The following is a 15,755-nucleotide window of genomic DNA, read 5'->3' as shown; positions in this document are numbered from 1 at the left end:
ATATACAGTATACTGTCCTCTGTAGTATATATACAGTATACTGTCCTCTGTAGTATATATACAGTATACTGTCCTCTGTAGTATATATATACAGTATACTGTCCTCTGTAGTGTGTGTATATATACAGTATACTGTCCTCTGTAGTATATATATATAGTATACTGTCCTCTGTAGTATATATACAGTATACTGTCCTCTGTAGTATATATATACAGTATACTGTCCTCTTTAGTGTATATATAGTATACTGTCCTCTGTAGTATATATACAGTATACTGTCCTCTGTAGTATATATACAGTATACTGTCCTCTGTAGTATATATACAGTATACTGTCCTCTGTGGTATATATACAGTATACTGTCCTCTGTAGTGTATATACAGTATACTGTCCTCTGTAGTATATATACAGTATACTGTCCTCTGTAGTATATATACAGTATACTGTCCTCTGTAGTGTATATATACTGTATACTATCCTCTGTAGTATATATACAGTATACTCTCCTCTGTAGTATATATACAGTATACTGTCCTCTGTAGTGTATATACAGTATACTGTCCTCTGTAGTATATATACAGTATACTGTCCTCTGTAGTATATATACTGTATACTGTCCTCTGTAGTATATATAAAGTATACTGTCCTCTGTAGTGTATATATACAGTATACTGTCCTCTGTAGTGTATATACAGTATACTGTCCTCTGTAGTGTATATACAGTATACTGTCCTCTGTAGTATATATACAGTATACTGTCCTCTGTAGTATATATACAGTATACTGTCCTCTGTAGTGTATATATACAGTATACTGTCCTCTGTAGTGTATATACAGTATACTGTCCTCTGTAGTGTATATACAGTATACTGTCCTCTGTAGTATATATACAGTATACCGACCTCTGTAGTATATATATATATATACGGTACGGGGTCAGTCTGGTGTTATATATATATATATACGGTACGGGGTCAGCCTGGTGTTATATATATATATATACGGTACGGGGTCAGTCTGGTGTTATATATATATATATACAGTACGGGGTCAGTCTGGTGTTATATATATATACGGTACGGGGTCAGTCTGGTGTTATATATATATATATACGGTACGGGGTCAGTCTGGTGTTATATATATATATACGGTACGGGGTCAGTCTGGTGTTATATATATATATATACGGTACGGGGTCAGTCTGGTGTTATATATATATATATACGGTACGGGGTCAGTCTGGTGTTATATATATATATACAGTACGGGGTCAGTCTGGTGTTATATATATATATATACGGTACGGGGTCAGTCTGGTGTTATATATATATATATACGGTACGGGGTCAGTCTGGTGTTATATATATATATATACGGTACGGGGTCAGTCTGGTGTTATATATATATATATACGGTACGGGGTCAGTCTGGTGTTATATATATATACAGTACGGGGTCAGTCTGGTGTTATATATATATATATACGGTACGGGGTCAGTCTGGTGTTATATATATATATACGGTACGGGGTCAGTCTGGTGTTATATATATATATACAGTACGGGGTCAGTCTGGTGTTATATATATACACGGTACGGGGTCAGTCTGGTGTTATATATATATATACAGTACGGGGTCAGTCTGGTGTTATATATATATATACACGGTACGGGGTCAGTCTGGTGTTATATATATATATACACGGTACGGGGTCAGTCTGGTGTTATATATATATATACACGGTACGGGGTCAGTCTGGTGTTATATATATATATACAGTACGGGGTCAGTCTGGTGTTATATATATATATACACGGTACGGGGTCAGTCTGGTGTTATATATATATATACACGGTACGGGGTCAGTCTGGTGTTATATATATATACACGGTACGGGGTCAGTCTGGTGTTATATATATATATATACGGTACGGGGTCAGTCTGGTGTTATATATATATATATACAGTACGGGGTCAGTCTGGTGTTATATATATATACACGGTACGGGGTCAGTCTGGTGTTATATATATATATACGGTACGGGGTCAGTCTGGTGTTATATATATATACACGGTACGGGGTCAGTCTGGTGTTATATATATATATACACGGTACGGGGTCAGTCTGGTGTTATATATATATATACGGTACGGGGTCAGTCTGGTGTTATATATATATATATACAGTACGGGGTCAGTCTGGTGTTATATATATATATATACGGTACGGGGTCAGTCTGGTGTTATATATATATATATACGGTACGGGGTCAGTCTGGTGTTATATATATATATACGGTACGGGGTCAGTCTGGTGTTATATATATATACGGTACGGGGTCAGTCTGGTGTTATATATATATATACACGGTACGGGGTCAGTCTGGTGTTATATATATATATATACGGTACGGGGTCAGTCTGGTGTTATATATATATATATACGGTACGGGGTCAGTCTGGTGTTATATATATATATACGGTACGGGGTCAGTCTGGTGTTATATATATATATATACAGTACGGGGTCAGTCTGGTGTTATATATATATACACGGTACGGGGTCAGTCTGGTGTTATATATATATATATACGGTACGGGGTCAGTCTGGTGTTATATATATATACACGGTACGGGGTCAGTCTGGTGTTATATATATATATACGGTACGGGGTCAGTCTGGTGTTATATATATATACGGTACGGGGTCAGTCTGGTGTTATATATATATATACACGGTACGGGGTCAGTCTGGTGTTATATATATATATACACGGTACGGGGTCAGTCTGGTGTTATATATATATATATACGGTACGGGGTCAGTCTGGTGTTATATATATATATATACGGTACGGGGTCAGTCTGGTGTTATATATATATATATACGGTACGGGGTCAGTCTGGTGTTATATATATATATATACGGTACGGGGTCAGTCTGGTGTTATATATATATATACGGTACGGGGTCAGTCTGGTGTTATATATATATATACACGGTACGGGGTCAGTCTGGTGTTATATATATATATATACGGTACGGGGTCAGTCTGGTGATATATATATATATATATACGGTACGGGGTCAGTCTGGTGTTATATATATATATATACGGTACGGGGTCAGTCTGGTGTTATATATATATATATACGGTACGGGGTCAGTCTGGTGTTATATATATATATATACGGTACGGGGTCAGTCTGGTGTTATATATATATATACGGTACGGGGTCAGTCTGGTGTTATATATATATATATACGGTACGGGGTCAGTCTGGTGTTATATATATATATATACGGTACGGGGTCAGTCTGGTGTTATATATATATATACAGTACGGGGTCAGTCTGGTGTTATATATATATATATATGGTACAGGGTCAGTCTGGTGTTATATATATATATATACGGTACGGGGTCAGTCTGGTGTTATATATATACGGTACGGGGTCAGTCTGGTGTTATATATATATATACAGTACGGGGTCAGTCTGGTGTTATATATATATATACGGTACGGGGTCAGTCTGGTGTTATATATATATATACAGTACGGGGTCAGTCTGGTGTTATATATATATATACGGTACGGGGTCAGTCTGGTGTTATATATATATATACAGTACGGGGTCAGTCTGGTGTTATATATATATATATATACGGTACGGGGTCAGTCTGGTGTTATATATATATATATACGGTACGGGGTCAGTCTGGTGTTATATATATATATACGGTACGGGGTCAGTCTGGTGTTATATATATATATACAGTACGGGGTCAGTCTGGTGTTATATATATATATATACGGTACGGGGTCAGTCTGGTGTTATATATATATATACGGTACGGGGTCAGTCTGGTGTTATATATATATATATACAGTACGGGGTCAGTCTGGTGTTATATATATATATATACGGTACGGGGTCAGTCTGGTGTTATATATATATATATACAGTACGGGGTCAGTCTGGTGTTATATATATATATATATACAGTACGGGGTCAGTCTGGTGTTATATATATATATATATGGTACGGGGTCAGTCTGGTGTTATATATATATATATACAGTACGGGGTCAGTCTGGTGTTATATATATATATACGGTACGGGGTCAGTCTGGTGTTATATATATATATACGGTACGGGGTCAGTCTGGTGTTATATATATATATATACGGTACGGGGTCAGTCTGGTGTTATATATATATATATACAGTACGGGGTCAGTCTGGTGTTATATATATATATATACGGTACGGGGTCAGTCTGGTGTTATATATATATATATACGGTACGGGGTCAGTCTGGTGTTATATATATATATACGGTACGGGGTCAGTCTGGTGTTATATATATATATATACGGTACGGGGTCAGTCTGGTGTTATATATATATATACAGTACGGGGTCAGTCTGGTGTTATATATATATATATACGGTACGGGGTCAGTCTGGTGTTATATATATATATACAGTACGGGGTCAGTCTGGTGTTATATATATATATACGGTACGGGGTCAGTCTGGTGTTATATATATATATATACGGTACGGGGTCAGTCTGGTGTTATATATATATATATACGGTACGGGGTCAGTCTGGTGTTATATATATATATACAGTACGGGGTCAGTCTGGTGTTATATATATATATATATGGTACAGGGTCAGTCTGGTGTTATATATATATATATACGGTACGGGGTCAGTCTGGTGTTATATATATACGGTACGGGGTCAGTCTGGTGTTATATATATATATATATATACGGTACGGGGTCAGTCTGGTGTTATATATATATATATATGGTACGGGGTCAGTCTGGTGTTATATATATATACGGTACGGGGTCAGTCTGGTGTTATATATATATATATACGGTACGGGGTCAGTCTGGTGTTATATATATATATACGGTACGGGGTCAGTCTGGTGTTATATATATATATATACGGTACGGGGTCAGTCTGGTGTTATATATATATATACGGTACGGGGTCAGTCTGGTGTTATATATATATATATACGGTACGGGGTCAGTCTGGTGTTATATATATATATACGGTACGGGGTCAGTCTGGTGTTATATATATATATATATATGGTACGGGGTCAGTCTGGTGTTATATATATATATATACGGTACGGGGTCAGTCTGGTGTTATATATATATATACGGTACGGGGTCAGTCTGGTGTTATATATATATATATACGGTACGGGGTCAGTCTGGTGTTATATATATATATACGGTACGGGGTCAGTCTGGTGTTATATATATATATATACGGTACGGGGTCAGTCTGGTGTTATATATATATATACGGTACGGGGTCAGTCTGGTGTTATATATATATATATATACGGTACGGGGTCAGTCTGGTGTTATATATATATATATACGGTACGGGGTCAGTCTGGTGTTATATATATATATATACGGTACGGGGTCAGTCTGGTGTTATATATATATATACAGTACGGGGTCAGTCTGGTGTTATATATATATATATACGGTACGGGGTCAGTCTGGTGTTATATATATATATATATGGTACGGGGTCAGTCTGGTGTTATATATATATATATACGGTACGGGGTCAGTCTGGTGTTATATATATATATACACGGTACGGGGTCAGTCTGGTGTTATATATATATATATACAGTACGGGGTCAGTCTGGTGTTATATATATATATATATGGTACGGGGTCAGTCTGGTGTTATATATATATATATACGGTACGGGGTCAGTCTGGTGTTATATATATATATATATGGTACGGGGTCAGTCTGGTGTTATATATATATATATACGGTACGGGGTCAGTCTGGTGTTATATATATATATATACGGTACGGGGTCAGTCTGGTGTTATATATATATATATACGGTACGGGGTCAGTCTGGTGTTATATATATATATACGGTACGGGGTCAGTCTGGTGTTATATATATATACGGTACGGGGTGAGTCTGGCGCTTTATGTTGGCCTGTGCCATGAGTCATGTACGGTATATCAGGATGCACATGTTGACGTTCACCTCAAGCACTTGCAGGTTCACAATCCCTCTTCCACGTCTTCTGCTTTTCATTTCTAGCTCTTAAATAGCCCTTTCTGGACGTTTTTCTCTGCCGCCCAACCCCCCGGCCCCGGGACGGAACATTCTGTTCAGTGACATTTCTGATACAAGGACAACGTCCGATAAGGATCTTCCAGGATGGAAAGTGGGAGATTTATTATGTACTTGTGTTAATTATACACAGAGATCTGAGTCTCCATTAATATCCCAGGTTCCACATCTTCACCCAGGGACCTTTGATGAAACGATAATTACTGAAATAAGAGGGAAACTGGAAATGTCCCGAAGTCTTCAAGTCTAGACCAGAAGGAGTCCTCCACCGGCTGCATTGGCTGAACACCTTCACACATTCTACCACCATGAAAGTGCTGGCCTTCCACTCCCTAAACTGCACGCCTCTGTGAAGATCAATATGAAGGCATTTGGTGCCATTTGTGACCACAGTGAAGTGACCATTCAGACAGTGCCTGAGGAGGATGACCACCAGGGGCTCCTAGGAGATGCAGCTCTCATTAATGTGTTATTGACAGTTTTGTCACCAACTTCTGATAAACTTCTCCAAAGGCTAAGGAATTTTTTCCCCTAAAGTTCAAAATTGGCTTCTACCTCAAAGGTTTTTTTTGCCTTCTTCTGGGTCAACTTGCAGGACAACAAGCTGAACTGGATGGATGGAGGGCTTTTTTGAGCCTTCTAAACTATGTTAAGATATTAATAGTGTCAGATAGTTGTGGGTCCCACCGCTAGGACCCACCCCTATCTCCAGAACAGGACACTCAAAGTGAAGGAGAGCATACCGCACAAGCGTAGTGTGCTCACCATTTGCAATGCGCCGCCCACCAGCCCTATCGCGTCCCAGGTTTAGTGGGACCCCAGGCTTTGGCTCCGTAGCATTAAAAAGGGGAATAATTGAGGGATGAAGGAAAAATAACTTGATATGAAATTAAGCAGCAGCTTTACGTGAATGAACTTTCATCCAAACGATTTGCAGGCTTGGTCTTGGTTCCAGCAGGCTTTAGCATAAACTGGCAGGCAAACTCAATAACTCTGCTTTCTCTGCTGTACTGACAGGCTTGCTTAAATACTTCATTTTCTTGCTCTGTGCTGCACTAAACTCTGCCTTAGTCTGGTTTCTGTGCTGTAGGTCTGTTCTGGTATCTTTGGATGGGGTGCCGTCGACTGTTTTTACCCTCCTGACACTCAGTAAATAACTTATCTTCAGCCAAAAAATTATTCCGCTTGCTGATTTCTCTTATGGTGATGATTCCTCTGGTCCCTATGGCTTTCAGACATCTGCCTATGTCAGCAGAGATTAGGCTGCACTGGCTGACATAGGCACGTCCGGGTGTGAGCGTACCACATCTTACTCCGATCCTGTCCAGACTAGTCTAGAACTAGAACTCACTGGAAACTGCTGCCCCTCCCTTCGGGTAGGAAGCACGACTGGCCCACTTCTGCCCAGAGGGGGGAGAATGGAATGGTAAGTTCCATTCTATCTAGCGAATAGCTCTACCATTTACCCTGCCACCTGCTGGTGAACCAGGCATATTACATGAACACAACAGTTACAGAATAATAAGATCAATGCAGACTTGTAAAGGACCTGGAAATAAATACACAGATGACATTGGTGTTAGAAATAAAAGACAGTAGCGGAGTGAGAGAATAGTAACACCACTCCGGGCTGTTACACATTCCACTTCTATAGGAGTTTTGAAAATAACTGGGTGAGTGTTCAGCTACTTTTGGAAATCCCATAGCAGTAAATGGATGGTGACTACCTGCCCTGATCTACTGCCTGTTTACTGGATTGGACGAAATCTGCCTACCCTGAGCTCAGTGTCCCCTTGGTGTCATGCATCGGTGTCTCTGGACCTGCCTGGGTCAGCAGCCTCTGAACAGAAATGACTTCAAGATGTAGTGACCTGGTGGTTCCCCTGCAATAGAGTTCAGATCCCTGTGCAGAGATTGAAGGGTGAAGAGCAGGGTCCTGGTAGGATAACACCCTTAGGAGTAGGCCTAATCCAAATCTGTTCAGAAACACCCCTCAGGCTCTACACCCAGTATGGGCTATACAAAGGTTCTGGGCGACATCCCCCTCCCGTCCACACTGCAGGCAACGGACTTGATTCATTCATTTAGAATTAAGATTCTGACCCCAAAGGAGACGATGAGAGTCATTAACATTCATGTCCAGTCCTGTGAGATATGGAAGTGCTTTATAACCAAAGAAATTAAATCATGTAAGTACAGCACCGGAACCAAGCTCAGAACATAAATACAGCATCAGAACCAAGTATATTAGATAACTACAGCACCAGAACCAAGCTCATTACATACATACAGCTCCAGAACCAAGCTCAGTACATAACTACAGCACCAGAACCAAGCTCAGTACATAACTACAGCGCCAGAACCAAGCTCAGTACATAAATACAGCGCCAGAACCAAGCTCAGAACATAACTACAGCACCGGAACCAAGCTCAGAACATAAATACAGCATCAGAACCAAGTATATTAGATAACTACAGCACCAGAACCAAGCTCCGTACATAAATACAGCGCCAGAACCAAGCTCAGTACATACATACAGCGCCAGAACCAAGCTCAGTACATACATACAGCGCCAGAACCAAGCTCAGTACATAAATACAGCGCCAGAACCAAGCTCAGTACATAAATACAGCACTAGAACCAGACTTAGTACATAAATACAGCACCAGAACCAGGGTCAGTACATAAATACAGCACCAGAACCAAGCTCAGTACATAACTACAGCTCCAGAACCAAGCTCAGTACATAAATACAGCACTAGAACCAAGCTCAGTACATACATACAGCGCCAGAACCAAGCTCAGTACATAAATACAGCACCAGAACCAGGCTCAGTACATAAATACAGCACCAGAACCAAGCTCAGTACATAAATACAGCACCAGAACCAAGCTCAGTACATAACTACAGCTCCAGAACCAAGCTCAGTACATAACTACAGCGCCAGAACCAAGCTCAGTACATACATACAGCACCAGAACCAGGCTCAGTACATAAATACAGCACCAGAACCAAGCTCAGTACATAACTACAGCGCCAGAACCAAGCTCAGTACATACATACAGCACCAGAACCAAGCTCAGTACATAAATACAGCGCCAGAACCAAGCTCAGTACATACATACAGCGCCAGAACCAAGCTCAGTACATACATACAGCGCCAGAACCAAGCTCAGTACATAAATACAGCGCCAGAACCAGGCTCAGTACATAAATACAGCACCAGAACCAAGCTCAGAACATAAATACAGCACCAGAACCAAGCTCAGTACATAAATACAGCGCCAGAACCAAGCTCAGTACATAAATACAGCGCCAGAACCAGGCTTAGTATATAAATACAGCACCAGAACCAGGCTCATTACATAAATACAGCACCAGAACCAGGCTCATTACATAAATACAGCACCAGAACCAAGCTTAGTATATAAATACAGCACCAGAACCAAGCTCAGAACATAAATACAGCACCAGAACCAGGCTCAGTACATAAATACAGCACCAGAACCAGGCTCAGTACATAAATACAGCACCAGAACCAGGCTCAGTACATAAATACAGCACCAGAACCAAGCTCATTACATACATACAGCACCAGAACCAAGCTCATTACATACATACATACAGCACCAGAACCAAGCTCATTAAATACATACAGCACCAGAACCAAGCTCAGTACATAAATACAGCACCAGAACCAAGCTCAGTACATAAATACAGCACCAGAACCAGGCTCATTACATAAATACAGCACCAGAACCAAGCTCAGAACATAAATACAGCACCAGAACCAAGCTCAGAACATAAATACAGCACCAGAACCAAGCTCAGAACATAAATACAGCACCAGAACCAAGCTCAGTACATAACTACAGCGCCAGAACCAAGCTCAGTACATAACTACAGCACCAGAACCAAGCTCAGAACATAAATACAGCACCAGAACCAAGCTCAGAACATAAATACAGCACCAGAACCAGGCTCAGTACATAAATACAGCACCAGAACCAGGCTCAGTACATAACTACAGCACCAGAACCAAGCTCAGTACATAACTACAGCACCGGAACCAAGCTCAGAACATAAATACAGCATTAGAACCAAGCTCAGTACATAAATACAGCACCAGAACCAAGCTCAGTACATACATACAGCGCCAGAACCAAGCTCAGTGCATAACTACAGCACCAGAACCAAGCTCAGTACATAACTACAGCACCAGAACCAAGCTCAGTACATAACTACAGCACCAGAACCAAGCTCAGTACATACATACAGCACCAGAACCAATCGCATTACATAACTACAGCACCAGAACCAAGCTCAGAACATAAATACAGCAGCAGAACCAAGTATATTAGATAACTACAGTTGGATTGTCTCGATACCAAAATTTTGATTTGTTTTCGATACTATAAAAAAGTATTGCGATACTCTATACCAGTGGTGGCACTCAGAGCCCTCCCTGTGGGCACCCGCACTGTGAAAAAAGTCTAATATGCCTTAGACTGTTCCTGCAATTCATCAGCGCAGGGCGCACTATGTACAGCACAGGCAGCGCAGGGCGCGCTATGTACAGCACAGGCAGCGCAGGGCGCGCTATGTACAGCACAGGCAGCGCAGGGCGCGCTATGTACAGCACAGGCAGCGCAGGGCGCGCTATGTACAGCACAGGCAGCGCATGGCGCGCTATGTACAGCACAGGCAGCGCAGGGCGCGCTATGTACAGCACAGGCAGCGCAGGGCGCGCTAGTACAGCACAGGCAGCGCAGGGCGCGCTATGTACAGCACAGGCAGCGCAGGGCGCGCTATGTACAGCACAGGCAGGGCAGGGCGCGCTATGTACAGCACAGGCAGCGCAGGGCGCGCTATGTACAGCACAGGCAGCGCAGGGCGCCCTATGTACAGCACAGGCAGCGCAGGGCGCCCTATGTACAGCACAGGCAGCGCAGGGCGCACTATGTACAGCACAGGTAGCGCAGGGCGCCCTATGTACAGCACAGGCAGCGCAGGACGCACTATGTACAGCACAAAAGGTTCGCCATCACTGCTCTATACCATGCGATAGCACGCCAAAAAAAAAAAAAAGCAGCGTGCATTCCGCATTTTATGGAACGTCCAGCCCATAATAGAATGGTCCGATCCTATTTTTTGGGTGGACAAGGTGACAAAAAAAAATGGCGAATCACGCGTTTTTTCTTTTACGACGTTCACCACATAGGAGATACTTTTTAAATATTTTAATAGTTTATACTTTTCAGACGTGGCGATATGTGATATGTTTATTTATTTATTGTTTATATACTTTATATGTAAAATTGGGAAAGGGGGGTGATTTATACTTAATATTTTGGTGTTTGTTCTTTTAAATTTTTTTTTTTTACTTTTTTTTTACTAACCGTTATCCCCCTTAGGGGCCAGAACCCTTGTCCTATTCCCCCTGATAAAGATCTATTGTGGTGACTAGGAGCTCACACTCTCCCTGCTGTTCTGTGTATAGTACACACAGCAGGGAGCTGACCATGGACGGCTTCAGTAGTTCATATGATATTTTTATACAGCAGGTTCTTACGGATGCGGCGATACCTAAAATGTATACTTTTTTTTTATTTAAGTTTTACACAATAACAGCATTTTTTAAACAAAAAAAAAGGATGTTTTAGTGTCTCCATATTCTGAGAACCATAGTTTGTTTTTTGTTTTTTGGGCGATTGTCTTAGGTAGGGTATAATTTTTGCGGGATGAGATGACTGTTTGATTGGCACTATTTTGGGGAGCATATGACTTTTTGACCGCTTGCTATTACACTTTTTGTGATGTAAGGTGACAAAAATGGCTTTGACACTGTTTTTATATATATATATTTTACTGTGTTCACCTGAGGGGTTAGGTCATGTGATATTTTTATAGATCAGGTCGTTACGGACGCGAAATACCTAATATGTGTATTTTATTTTTTTACATTTAACACAATAAAAGCATTTTTGAAACAAAAATAAATAAATCATGTTTTAGTGTCTCCATAGTCTGAGAGCCATAGTTTTTTTTTTTTTTGGGCGATTGTTTTAGGTAGGGGTTCATTTTTTTGCAGGAAGGGGCGATGGTTAGATTGGTAGTATTTTGGGGGGCATACGCCTTTTTGATCACTTGGTGTTGCACTTTTAGTGATATAAGGTGACAAAAAAAATGTTTTTTTAGCAGTTTTTATTTTATTCTTTTGACAGTGTTCACCTGAGGGGTTAAGTCATGTGATATTTTTATAGAGCCGGTCGATATGGACGCGGTGATACCTAATATGTATACTTTTCTTTTATTGCCTTTTTTTTTGGGAAAAGGGCTCTTTTTTTTTTACTTGAAACTATAATTTTTTTTTGTAAAACTTTTTTTTTTTTTACTTCTTTCGTCACTTTATTTTTGGTCCCACTATGGGACTTCAACATTTCACGGTCTGTAAGATGCTAACAGTTGCCTAGGAGACCCAGCCCTGGGGCTGGATCTCCTTGGCTTCCATAGCTGGCAGTGCCGATGCCTGTTCAAGGCATCAGGGCTGCCATAGCAACCATCGGGTCCCCGATGCCATATCAAAGGGACCCAATGGGTATGTACAAGCTGCAGCAAACCCCCTGTATGCCGCGGTCAGCGTGACCACGGCATACAGGGGGTTAATCCGCCGGCATCGGTGTTTTCACTGATGATGGCAGATACAGCAGGGGCCCGGCTGTCAGCATCAGCCGGGCCCCTGCGGCAGCGCGTGTGGGGCAGACCGTTAACCCTAGGACGAGAATACTCGTACTAGTGCCTTAAGTACCGGCCAGTTAGGATGAGCATTCTCATCCTAGGTCGGCAACGTGTTAACTTCATTGGTGGCGCAGTGGCCACAGCCCCTCCCCTCCTCCTCTCATTGGTGGTAGCGGCACAGGGGGAAGGGACTGCCTCCTTCTCCCCTGTGCTGCTTAGGGAACATGGCGCGCGCTGAGAGCAGCGCGCTCCATGTTCTCTGATACTAGGCTGCGCTACTGCAATCGGTAAATGGCAAATCCCGCTATTGAACCGATACGGGGACAAAAGTATAGATTGGGTATCGATAATTCGATACCCAAGACAACCCTAAACTACAGCACCAGAACCAACCCCTTTACAGAAATACAGCTCCAGAACCAAGTATATTGTCACGAACCAGCAGAGGAGGGTGGCCCATTTATAGCCCCGCCCATTATTAAAAGCCCCTCCTACATATAATAGACCACGCCCAACAAACACTGTACAGCTGACATTCTATAGTTGAGGCCTGTCTACACATCATACAGAGAGGGGGGGGGCCCGTCCTGGCTGCACTGCCTGCTTCACATTATACAATAGACAGCCGGCTACAGCCAGGACACTCGAGGCCTGTGGTTCCCCCACCATCTGCCACCCGCCCGTGGCCTGCTGCCCCCTTTGGCCGTCCTCCCCCAGCTCTGAATCCCCCTTCTGCAAATGGCAGGGGGGAGCGGAGCATCTCCTCTCCTACATAGCGCCCCCTACCTCTTACATCCAGTGATGTCACCTTTGTTGTAGACGTTCTCTTTCCTCATCTTCTCCTTTCAGACCAGACCGCCATGATGATTCTTCAGCCATCTCCCGTCTCTGCAGAGATTGAGAAACAGACATTAGTTTCCCACATTTCCAATATCTTCACATCTTCTGAACACCTTTTCCTGCCACCCCCAATACTATACTGCAGGAACAGTCCTCCTGGAAATGCTACTACCACACAGATAGTGCCCCCAATACTGTGCCCGCTGTGCCCCCAATACTATACTGCAGGAACAGTGCCCCTGGAAATACTACTGCCACACAGATAGTGCCCCCAATACTGTGCCCCCAATACTATACTGCAGGAACAGTGCCCCTGGAAATACTACTGCCACACAGATAGTGCCCCCAATACTGTGCCCGCAATACTATACTACTACCACACAGATAGTGCCCCCAATACTGTGCCCGCTGTGCCCCCAATACTATACTGCAGGAACAGTGCCCCTGGAAATACTACTGCCACACAGATAGTGCCCCCAATACTGTGCCCGCAATACTATACTACTACCACACAGATAGTGCCCCCAATACTGTGCCCGCTGTGCCCCCAATACTATACTGCAGGAACAGTGCCCCTGGAAATACTACTGCCACACAGATAGTGCCCCCAATACTGTGCCCGCAATACTATACTACTACCACACAGATAGTGCCCCCAATACTGTGCCCGCTGTGCCCCCCAATACTATACTGCAGGAACAGTGCCCCTGGAAATACTACTGCCACACAGATAGTGCCCCCAATACTGTGCCCGCAATACTATACTACTACCACACAGATAGTGCCCCCAATACTGTGCCCGCTGTGCTCCCAATACTGTACTGCAGAAACAGTCCGCCTGGAAATACTACTACCAGATAGTGCCCCCAATACTGTGCCCACTGTGCCCGCAATACTGTACTGCAGAAACAGTCCCCCTGGAAATACTACTAGCACACAGATAGTGCCCCCAATACTATTCTGCAGATACAGTCCCCCTGGAAATACTACTACCACACAGATAGTGCCCCGATACTGTGCCCGCTGTGCCACCAATACTATACTGCAGAAACAGCCCCCTGGAAATACTACTACCACACAGATAGTGCCCCCAATAATGTGCCCGCTGTGCCCCCAATACTATACTGCAGAAACAGTCCCCCTGGAAATAATACTACCACACAGATAGTGCCCCCCAATACTGTGCCCGCAATACTGTACTGCAGAAACAGTCCCCCTGGAAATACTACTACCACACAGATAGTGCCCCAATACTGTGCCCGCTGTGCCACCAATACTATACTGCAGAAACAGTCCCCCTGGGAATACTACTACCACACAGATAGTGCCCCCAATACTGTGCCCGCTGTGCCCCCAATACTATACTGCAGAAACAGTCCCCCTGGAAATACTACCACACAGATAGTGCCCCCAATACTGTGCCTGCTGTACCCGCAATACTGTACTGCAGAAACAGTCCCCCTGGAAATACTACTACCACAAAGATAGTGCCCCCAATACTGTGCCCACTGTGCCCGCAATACTGTACTGCAGAAACAGTCCTCCTGGAAATACTACTACCACACAGATAGTGCCCCCAATACTGTACTGCAGAAACAGTCCCCCCTGATAATACTACTACCACACAGATAGTGCCCCCAATACTGTGCCCGCTGTGCCACCAATACTATACTGCAGAAACAGTCCCCCTGGGAATACTACTACCACACAGATAGTGCCCCCAATACTGTACTGCAGAAACAGTCCCCCCTGATAATACTACTACCACACAGATAGTGCCCCCAATACTGTGCCCGCTGTGCCACCAATACTATACTGCAGAAACAGTCCCCCTGGGAATACTACTACCACACAGATAGTGCCCCCAATACTGTGCCCGCTGTGCCCCCAATACTATACTGCAGAAACAGTCCCCCTGGAAATACTACTACCACACAGATAGTGCCCCGATACTGTGCCCGCTGTGCCCGCAATACTGTACTGCAGAAACAGTCCCCCTGGAAATACTACTACCAC

This window comes from Bufo bufo, chromosome 5 (assembly GCF_905171765.1).
Source record: "Bufo bufo chromosome 5, aBufBuf1.1, whole genome shotgun sequence".
NCBI classification, from domain to species: Eukaryota; Metazoa; Chordata; class Amphibia; order Anura; family Bufonidae; genus Bufo; species Bufo bufo.
The sequence above is the reverse complement of the archived record's forward strand: the minus strand, read 5'-3'. Positions refer to the sequence as shown.